At 37.1% G+C, this 10,457-nt stretch overlaps 1 long non-coding RNA gene across 1 annotated transcript in view; it reads right to left on the bottom strand.

Moving 5' to 3' along the window:
- LOC134001035 (uncharacterized) overlaps positions 1–10,457 on the bottom strand; it is a 267,716-nt gene that overhangs the window by 24,029 nt on the left and 233,230 nt on the right. The window lies entirely within an intron of this gene.

Below are 10,457 nucleotides of genomic sequence, written 5' to 3'. Positions count from 1 at the left end.
CTTAAGAGTCAAGTTGCCATGGAAACCCAAGTAGCATGTAATACTTAGAAGTGATGTAGTGCATTTCCATGTCTTCCAAATCACACTTGGAATAAATACAATTTCCATAAAAAGCGGGCCGAGCACAACATATGTTAATATCTTTATATCCCCGTTAAATCCCTGCTGTGCTCTCTGTCGCCCCCTGCTGCAGGCTCTGCAGGAGGAGCTGCGTGGCCGTCAGCGAGGAGTCTCCTCACTGCAGGAGATTTCTTCCCAGCTCCTCCTGGAAGCCGCCAGAGAGGACAGCGTGGAGGCGAAGGAGAAGGTCCACGTCATCGGCAACAAACTGCATCTGCTGCTCCGACAGGTGGCGTCCAACCTGCACGCGCTGCAGGGGAGACTGGTAGGACGAGTTTCATTTATAACAACCTGCTTTAATACAATGGTACTGTTTGTTAGATGTTTGTTTTTCCTAGCGCAAAGTGATTGAAACAGCAAGTAACAAAAACGTAATGTATAATTTGTTTGTAATGATACCAAAACTAACATTTCAGCGTCTTACTTGATTCGGTACTTTTTCAAAATCCTTTGTTTCATTTCTAAAAAAAACTATTTAGGACAGGACAATATTTAATATAGAGCTAGGTAACAACTTAAAAACACAACATCAAAAGAACAAAACTCCACTCAAACTCAAAAAGCTCCAATTTAATGAACTGAAATTTTCTCAGTACTAAATTGCTTTGTTATTTCCAAAGAATTATATTGATTGGTAAAATAAACTTTTACCAAAGAAAACACACAGGAGTCACTATAATGACACCAGTGATTGTGCCTTTAAATCAATATCTCATCAAATGATAACTAAAACCAGAGCAGACCATCAGTGCATCATTGTGTTGCCATAGAAACAATGTTTGGTTTATTGTTTATTTTTAAATCTTAAAACCATCCTGTCCTGTATCAAATGTGTAATCCGTAAAGTAAAGTCATAAGTATGAAATATAAATATACAAAATGTAAATTTCGAGCCATTATATCTACTGTAAACTAATGGATTTGACAGTTTTGATTTGTCATCATTGTTGAAATCAAAATCTATATGAATTTAATGTCTGACAAAAAGGACAAAATAAATGAGATGCCATCACCGGTCATTAGAAGATAACTTCAGTGTCAGTACTTTGTGACTTTGTTTGTTCGGCGTTATCTGAACATTTGTTTGTCTGCTTCTCTGTGTCTCAGGAAAGCTGCTACACCAGCTCTGAAATGGACAGCATCGGTCTGGGAACGCTCAGCTCTCCTCTGCTGCTGCAAAAGGTACAACTGAGTATTTCTGTCAGACACAAAGAGCTACTGTCAGTGTAGTTGTGGGATAATTAACAGGATAGGAAAGTGGAGGGAAAAAGACAATTAATTCTTTTTTTTCACCACAATTTGTTACAATATTCACTGGAAAAATTGTGAATTTTACCTCTAGAATTAATGTATTTTAAGTCTGCAGTGCAATCACATTGTTTTGGGATGCTGATTTAAGAAAAAAATGTAGTTAAACAACTCTAAAAATAAAATACATTTAGCCTGAGTCACCAAAAGAAATGTCATGTTACCTAAATCAAAAAGGGGTTATCTTCTCTACGGTGGCCATTTGGGGACATAAGACTCATCTCATTAGGCTCAAATCTACACTGTCAAAGTTGGTTTAATGTTAATCAATCCACTTTTGAGCTGAGTGATGATATTAAAATGCTGCCATGCTTTCATATTAACAAACTTACAATCAAGCATGCAGACATTAAATCTCAAATTAAAACTGTGTGATTATAAGTTAGTTTTAGGAGGTTTTGCCATTGTTAACCCTTACATACTGTTCATATTCAGGCTTTTCTCAGTATCTCCTCTTTAATTACCCTCTATACATCATTTTGTGTGTAATTTTTCATATCAGGGGAACTAAAACATTTTTAGAAAGTTGAAAAAATTTCCATTTTTTGTATATTCTGGGTCACATGAAGATAAGTCGTCAAATTAGACCCTGAACAGTATGTAAGGGTTAACCATTATAATATATTACCCAGTGATGTTTTTTGTGAAGCTACACTAACATTATATTTATGTACTATGCATGAAGAAATCCTAACTCTTTAATTGTTTGGTCTTGTTGTTAACTAACCTTTTAACTGTGGCTTCAGGAGGAAGCTGGTCGACAGGCAGCTACACTTAGACAACCAGCAGCTAGAAGGTATGTTTTATGTTTTTACTGATTTTTATATATTACTTGGTTTGTTTTGTACTTGGTAGTTCACCCAAAGTTCCTCAGCTGCTCCGACTTTGGTTGTACTGGAAAGCTTCCAGGTGTGAATGTGATCAGGGTGTTTCCTGCAAAAGAGCATCTTTTCTCAATTAATTATTAATTGAATAAATAAAGATTTTTTAAAAAGCTAGGCAAGTCTTTAAAAAAAAAAGAAAAAGTTATGAATGAAGACTGGAATTTAGCCTGTCTGTCTCTGTTCAAAAGGTAGGGTGTATTTCTTAAATTCAGACAGAGCCAGGCTTGTCATCTCACTCTGCTTTAAGTATTAACGCTAAACTAAACTAATCGCTTCCTGGCTGAAACTTCATATTTAACACATCTAACACTTGGCATGAGAGTAAATAAACCAAAATGTGAAATGATTCCTTTAAAGTCAACCATCACCAACGTTTTCCAGCTTTAAAATAGATAGATTGATACTTTATTAATTTACATTTAGTCATTTAGCAGACGCTTTTATTCAAAGCGACTTACAAGGGGGAATAACATTCAAGCTACATTGCAACAGAGACATTAGTGTTTGTACCAGCAGTCGAGTGGCATATTGGGTCCGGTACGGCCTAAGTTTTCGGATGTTGAATAGGGCGAAGCAGCACGACCGGGAGACGGCGGCAACATGGTCCGAGAGTGTCAGTTGGTCATCAATAATGACACCTAAGTTTTTAAGCAGCCTTGGTGGGAACAAGAGATAGAGAGTCAATTTTAATATCAATGTTGTGATGAATACCTTGTTTGGCTGGGAAGACCAGCAGTTCCGTTTTCGCCAGGTTTAGTTGAAGATGATAATCCTTCATCCATGTGGATATGTCAGCGAGACAATCCGAGATCTGCGTTGAGACAGTGGGGTCGTCAGGCTGGAAAGACAGATAGATAGATAGAGTTGAGTATCATCCGCATAGCAGTGGTATGAAAAAACATGCAAGTGGAGGATTGGGCCCAGTGAGGTGGTGTATATGGCAAAGAGGAGGGGTCCCATTACCGAGCCTTGGGGCACCCTTGCTGCAGATTTTAGGAGATTGTATATAATTTGCAGGCGTCAGGGAGCCACTATCAATATGCAGAAGAGTTGGGATGTCTGCCAAAAAAGCAATAACTAGCGCTATAAGGGTATTTGTAGCACCAGAAATGCTACCGTTAGGACAGTTAACACACCTAATTGTTCAGTGATGGCTACGGACATTAGGCTGTTTTAATGTAGTTTTTGTTTTATTATGAACTTGAATATCATCTAACATGAAGAGTGCACACTGCAGTTACTAAAGGGTCAATACATGATTCTTTCCAATTGACTGCTGAAACAAGTAATTGTTACATTATATTGCTAATAAATTATTTAATTTTGATAGTAGGGCCTTAGTGTGGTACATTGCAAACAACTGATGGAGATTATATCACTCATGATTAGTCTAAAAATGGCATAGGCACCAAAGGACCCCAAAAACGATTGAATCAAATCGAATCGTGACACAACAAAAAGAGAAATAACCAACCACTGAGTTAAAATATTAAAATGGTAAAACTAAAACACTGTCTTTTTCCACATCCAGGGAGGAGAGGAAGGACTCTTCCCCACACAGACCCTTCTTCTCTCGGGTTCTACGAGCGGCCTTCCCCCTTCACCTGCTCTTCCTCATGCTGCTGGTCCTGGCCTGCCTGGTGCCTCTATCTGAGGAAGACTACAGCTGCGCACTGTCCAACAACTTCGCCCGCTCCTTCTACCCAATGCTGCGTTACACTAACGGCCCTCCTCCCACATGAAACACTGCCACGACGCTCAGCTGGTGAAGCTCATCTCTTAAACCTCTCCTCCTGACAAGAGGAACACTGAAAAACAGGACTCCTTAAACAGTATTAAAAGGTGCAAAAGACGCCTTCTCCCCGCCACAAAAGAAGCACCGCCATTCAATATACGAAGGCCTCATCTTATGTGTTATTTGACTACATTTTATTGGTGTATTTAAAAAGAATTATTTATTTATTCTCTGTGGAGCTACACACATATGACAAAAAGCCATATCACTGGTTTGTTTTTAAATGTAGTCGACGTCCCTGCTGACCATCTTCAACATACGGTGCAAAGAAGAAGAAAAAAAAAAGTCAAGATTTATTTTGATATCTATACAGTATATTTTCTTTTCTTTTTTTTTGTACTTTCACAATAGTCCGTGGGATCTAGTACAATCGAGTTTGGAGGATAAAAAAGGACAATTATCACCAAAGCATTGAGGACTACGCTGGCCATTTTCTACCGCAGCAGCTATTTTTATGGTTTTTCATAGAGGGCAGCCACTTGTTGTTAACACATTTTGTACAGAAAGGAAAATAAGGTGTTTTGTTGTTTGATTTAGAGGTATTTAAACTATGAAGACCTGTAAGATACAACCTTTTTTTTTTCTTAAATCATGGCAGTGACTCATCTGCAGACAAGCCTTTCTGTTTGGGAATCGTTTTGAATGATCATATTTTATCAGATAATGTACTTTTAAAAGAAAAATGCTGTTATTATAATGATTTTTTTTGTATATAATGGCAACTACAGAGAACGAAATAGATAAATTATTGCTTGTTTGTGTGTATGAATGTGTGTTTGAGTGTGGCACTGAAAAAAAACTATCACACCTGCTCAAATGGTAGCGTTGAAATACTGCTTTCTATACATTTATACAGAGTTACCATGAAATGAAAGAGCCACAATTATGAAAGTAAAGTGGCTGCAAGTACTTTGAGACAAATATTTTCCTATCATAATAAGAAGAAATAATATAAATGTCATGGCCAGAGTTTTGGAGATTTTGCAAAGATCCTCAAATTAAAGCTGCATTAACCTATTTTTGACCACTAGGGGGCAGAAAGTGTCTAAAGCCAACATATCAGCAAAACAGAGAGAAAACAATCATCTTTTTACTGGTGTTCATGGCCAACTGTAGAGAGTACAGCAGCTACATGCAATATTTTCTACACCAGCTCGTAGCTAATGTTGTCCATTTGCTATTTGGTCTTGGACACAAAGCTACACTTGACTTGTTGGCTCTGATTTTAAGGTTGAGGGTTGTTGGTTGTTAAGTGCCGGTGAGATTCAACCTTACAGTCCATCTACAGCTGTAAAACCAAAAGGCTAAAATCTCTGTACAGTGAGATTTGGCACTATTAGCAACTATTTCCCCCCCTACTACTCTCCTTTGATATCACAAAATATCACTTAATGAAGCTTTTTTTAAAAAGGTTCAGTCTATTTTTGAGAGATGGTTAATCTCCATGTAGTGGTATTAGCTTTATCTTGGGAGTCCCATGTCAAGAGAGATTAAATACCACTACTATACACATCCTGCCTTTTAGCTGTTTGACTAAATAAACAAACACGGCGTCATTTTACATCAAATCATCTAAACTACACCCTTCAAGACTCATTTTATATAATAATTTAAAAAAGGTTCACAACTTACCAGACACAACCTGAGTTGACCCATAGAGTAAAAAAAGCCCTGCAAGGAATCAAAACAACAGGTTAAAACTAATTAATTATTTTAAAATGCAATTTGTTAATATTGTTTGTAATGTTTGTGTTGAATTTACCTGAACACTGCTTCACAAATCTCTTCTCCCATTCAAGTTGAAAGATGTCAAAAAAAAAAAAAATTCCTGTAATATGACTTTGGAGTAAAAACATGAATGTAACTGAACCTTTTTTCGGGGCATCGAATGTATCTGTCTACATGCTCAATCAAAGATGAATAAATGTCTTGATTGCATTGTGAATTTTTACATTGCTAATATTATTGATCCTTAAATGTTATATGATTGAATTCTTTCATTGATCCTATAATTTGTACATAATCTGAGGCGCCGCCGCCGCGAGCTCCGAGGTCCAACAGAAACATACACGAACAAACAAGGTGGTGTAACGTGTGATTTATTGTGTGAACTCTTATTTATGGGATGTAGAGATTGTCATTTTTTTTGTTTGACAATAAATACCGTGTTTATCATGATTTTTTTGCTGCTTTGTGTTGTAGTGCTGTGTTGCTGGGTTACAGAAAGATCCAGGCTAAGAGCTGACAGGCAAAACACTTTGACATGTGACAAAATCTGAAGATATGGAAGTGTGTGTGCATGTATGTGTGTGTGTGCACAAACCTCCAAGAGAAATATTGTCAGCGTCAGATTAGCATGAGAGTGTATGTGTGTGTGTAAGAGACAGCATGCATGTACAACCCCACAGACATCAGGAAAGGAAGGATAGTGAACAAGTTATCCGTCTATTAGCAGTGAAAGGATAAATCTGGCACTAAGGATGCATTTACACTGGCAGACAAATGGCACATCTCTGGAGCATTTACTACTTTAATATGTTTTTCTTTTCACCAAGCGAGAACCAGCGAAGCCATTTAGAGAGTTGTGATATGGGTGAACAGCTAATTGAGTTCAACCACAGTAAACAAGCCCCTAAAAACAAGGTTATATAACAGAACTAAACTGAATTCAGGACTGAATTGGAGAAGAAGCATAATATAGGCTATGTAACAATAAAGATGCATAAATTACAACAAGATTATTCCATCATGTTTAGCTGTAACATGATAAAAGTTTGTTCTCATAGGTTTTTATACACATCCTTAACTTGTTTCTAACATAAATGTGCATTAAATTAAATGGGGCTGCATTTTGTTTTAATGGCAGCAAAACAAACACTGTTAAAAGTAAAACATCAAACTTTTGTTTAGCTTAGACAGGCTAGCTTGTTTTAGATATATGGTAACTTTAACATTAATGAAGTTGACTTTTAATTTAAGTAGCGTTGTGTTGTTGTTCATTATGTAATGTTAAGCATGTTAGGATGGTAATATGCTATGCTAACATATAGCTTTTTTTCCCTAGGATGTTAAAGGCATGACCCATCATACTCTGCCTCTGATTGGCTTACCTTATAATATTCTTACCCCAACCATAATAACCAATCTTACTCTTCATGTCTAAACCTAACCAATACCAACCAATGAAGGCTATGTATACTAGCCAGTCACAGGTAGAAGTAGGGTAAGTCATGCCTTCACAATCCTAGGAAAACAATTTAGCATGCAGTTCAGGTTTAAATGAATAAAGTCATTCGTTTTCAAATTGTTTCCTCAATTAAATTTATACATAATGTTTGAAAGTCTTTATTTTAAATGCTAAAGTGGCTACTCTGCATGTTAGCATAATGTTTGCAAGATTAAGATGTTAACGTGTAAAGTTATAATGTTATTATATTAGCATTTAGCTCATTAGGATGTTAAATTGTAAGGTTAGGATGGTAATCGCTGTGGTTGTCGGGAATTTAGTTGCTTCTTGTTAAAGCAGTTTGCTATCATCCAAAACTCTGGATGATATATATAAATTTGGGTTTATAATCCAAAATCAAGTATACATAAATATGCATTATGTGAAATCAGACTGTGTTTTCTCTTTTTATGCCGACACATAATTTTCTTCAGGGAAATACTCTAACATTGAGAATAACTTTGACATATGCAGCATGTTAACATATACTAATATTTAGCATATTAAAATGCACATGATAACTTTTAAGTACAACTTGTTCTAACAGTAATTCAGTCATTAGTTATGTAACCTGTGTAATAATCCTGACTTTAGGTCCATTTATTAGCTTTTCTGAGCTCATCCTAACGCAGAGGTCAAGAAAAAACGTCATGCTCATACCTGGACTGTGTTTCTGTTTTCCAGTAACTAAGTGAAACATTTCCTTTTGTTGCATTGCTTAGATGTCCCTGCACTAAACATAGCACTTTATTATTACTATCAACAGCTAAAGGGTGTCACATATTAGGGAAACTACCAACATTTATTATGGTTTGTTTGGTATTACTAAACAGTGCGTATAAGCAGCTGACTGTACACATTTAGAACGTGATATTTATGTTAGGGTATAAAAGAGTCAACTTGAAATGTTGGCATATTGCCTCGTTAACATTACAGTTGCTAACAATAAGTATAACTTAATGCAATGTTTGTTTACAAAAAAGTTAAAAGTTTTGCTATTTGGAGATGGTTATCTAGTAATTTAGTTTTTAAAGTCTGTGTAAAGTAATAAATAAATATGTGTTCTGAGTTTGACATACCACAGAAAAGTGTGTTGTTAACCACCCTGCCAAATTTGAATGATTAAAAAAAATCGCCAAATATAGGAAATTAGGCTTCAAAGTTGTGTAAAAGTCAGCCTATTTCTCTTCTCCCAAACGCTGTGGGAGTAGCTGCAGAGTCTGCTGAAGCCCCGCCCCCTACCAAGTGTCACCTGTCAATCAAAGTCACCACCTCTACCAGAAAAATGGACGCTAGGTCTGAGAGCTTTCTGCTGCTAACTTGGCGGCTAACTCGGCGGCAGTGTTGCCAACTTGGCGACTTTCCAAACCCTCTTAGCGACTTTTTCTGGTGTTATTGGAGACTTTTCTGGTGTTTTGGAGACTCTGAAGTGAAAGGACGTATCGCTCTGCAGTTACTGTCCTCAACAAGCTGCGGGTGCTGCCGTGAGCCCCTCCCCCGTCCCAAAGCACTCACAGGCGGTCAGGTTTACAGTAGCCTCGCACAGCAGTCAGAGCAGACCCACACCACTCCGCGTCCAGACTGCAAATGAATTGCGCAATTCCACCCCGCATAACAGTCTTTTGATTAAATTTGATATTCTAACATTTAACAATACAGAACAAAATTAATTAAAAAAAAACAAAAAAAACAAGAATCAACAAGAAAGTTCATTTGTAGTTTTTAACTCACTTTTTGTCTCTCCCAAGACATTATTCCTCTCTCCTACAGCGTCCATTACAATTACATGTAAATGGCCAATTATGCAAATTAGAATTTTATTTAGAAGAAAATGTCTGAATTCACTTTACACGGTCTTTAAACCTTCCTGTTGTCAAAGTTGACCCTGTCTGGTTTGACTGTTTATAAAGCATAAGGTGTAAATTTATGTAAATGTAAATGTGTAAGGCCAACTTCATTCCAACTTATCACCACAGGTTTTACACATATTTTTTAAGTTATACCCAGGTGGGGAGTTCCGGTCCTCTGAAATGATGCCAATGCGGAAGTAACTTAAAACTGCATTCTATCAAAAGGCCACCAGGGGGCGACCGTTTTGGTGTCAATAGGACTTCCGTCTCTATACAAGTCAATGGAGAATTCACCAACTTCTCACTTGATTTCTAACCTCAGTAAACGTTTTCAAAATGTGTTTATGGTCTCAATCGCTAGTTTAAAGCCTTCTTCAATGCAGTATGATGTTCATTTGGGAAATTGTGGCCTCCCTGATTTTATATGTGACGATAAAGCAGGGTATGCATTAGGGCGTGGCTACGTCGTGATTGACAGGTTGATTGGTTCACAGGTTCAGGTGGGCGCCTCATGCTCCACCATTATTTTCAACATGGCGCTGCCCAGATCCGAAACTATTCGCTTCCAAGCAGCAGTCCACAAACCAATGGGTGACGTCACACGTCCATTTTATATACAGTCTATGGTTACTTAATTTTTGACGCCTGTTGTCCTCCTGGGTGAATTACAGTAAAAAGATCAGATCTGTGCCACATATCATATAGTGTAAATCCAGACTTAGTTTAACCAGATGAACAGAGAAGAAGAAGAAAGCTATTTTAACAGTCATTTTGTAAAAAAAAAAGGCCACTTTCTTGACTTGACTGACTTTGTACAAAGAGAGTAGAGAAAATCCTGGATGGACAGGCACCGATTAAAAACACCAAAGTACACAGAAGTAGTGAAGAAGAAGAAGAAGAAGAAGAAGAAGAAGAAGAAGAAGAAGAAGAAGAAGAAGAAGAAGAAGAAGAAGAAGAAGAAGAAGAAGAAGAAGAAGAAGAAGAAGAAGAAGAAGAAGAAGAAGAAGAAGAAGAAGAAGAAGAAGAAAACAAACAAACAAAAACACCAGTGTGATAGAAAACATTGCCCTTTTACAGCTGTATTTATGGAAATGGATGTTAGCTGTTGACCACTTTCTGTGAGACACTGCAAAGATGGCTTGTTCTGGATATTTTACACCGAGGTGAAAAAAGATACAAATACTGTTTATCAAAAAAGAGAGAGAGAGAGAGAGAGAGAGAGAGAGAGAGAGAGAGAGAGAGAGAGAGAGAGAGAGAGAGAGAGAGAGAGAGAG

This window comes from Scomber scombrus, chromosome 19 (assembly GCF_963691925.1).
Source record: "Scomber scombrus chromosome 19, fScoSco1.1, whole genome shotgun sequence".
NCBI lineage: Eukaryota > Metazoa > Chordata > Actinopteri > Scombriformes > Scombridae > Scomber > Scomber scombrus.
Note: the sequence above shows the minus strand (reverse complement) of the source record. Positions and strands in the feature narration are given on the sequence as shown.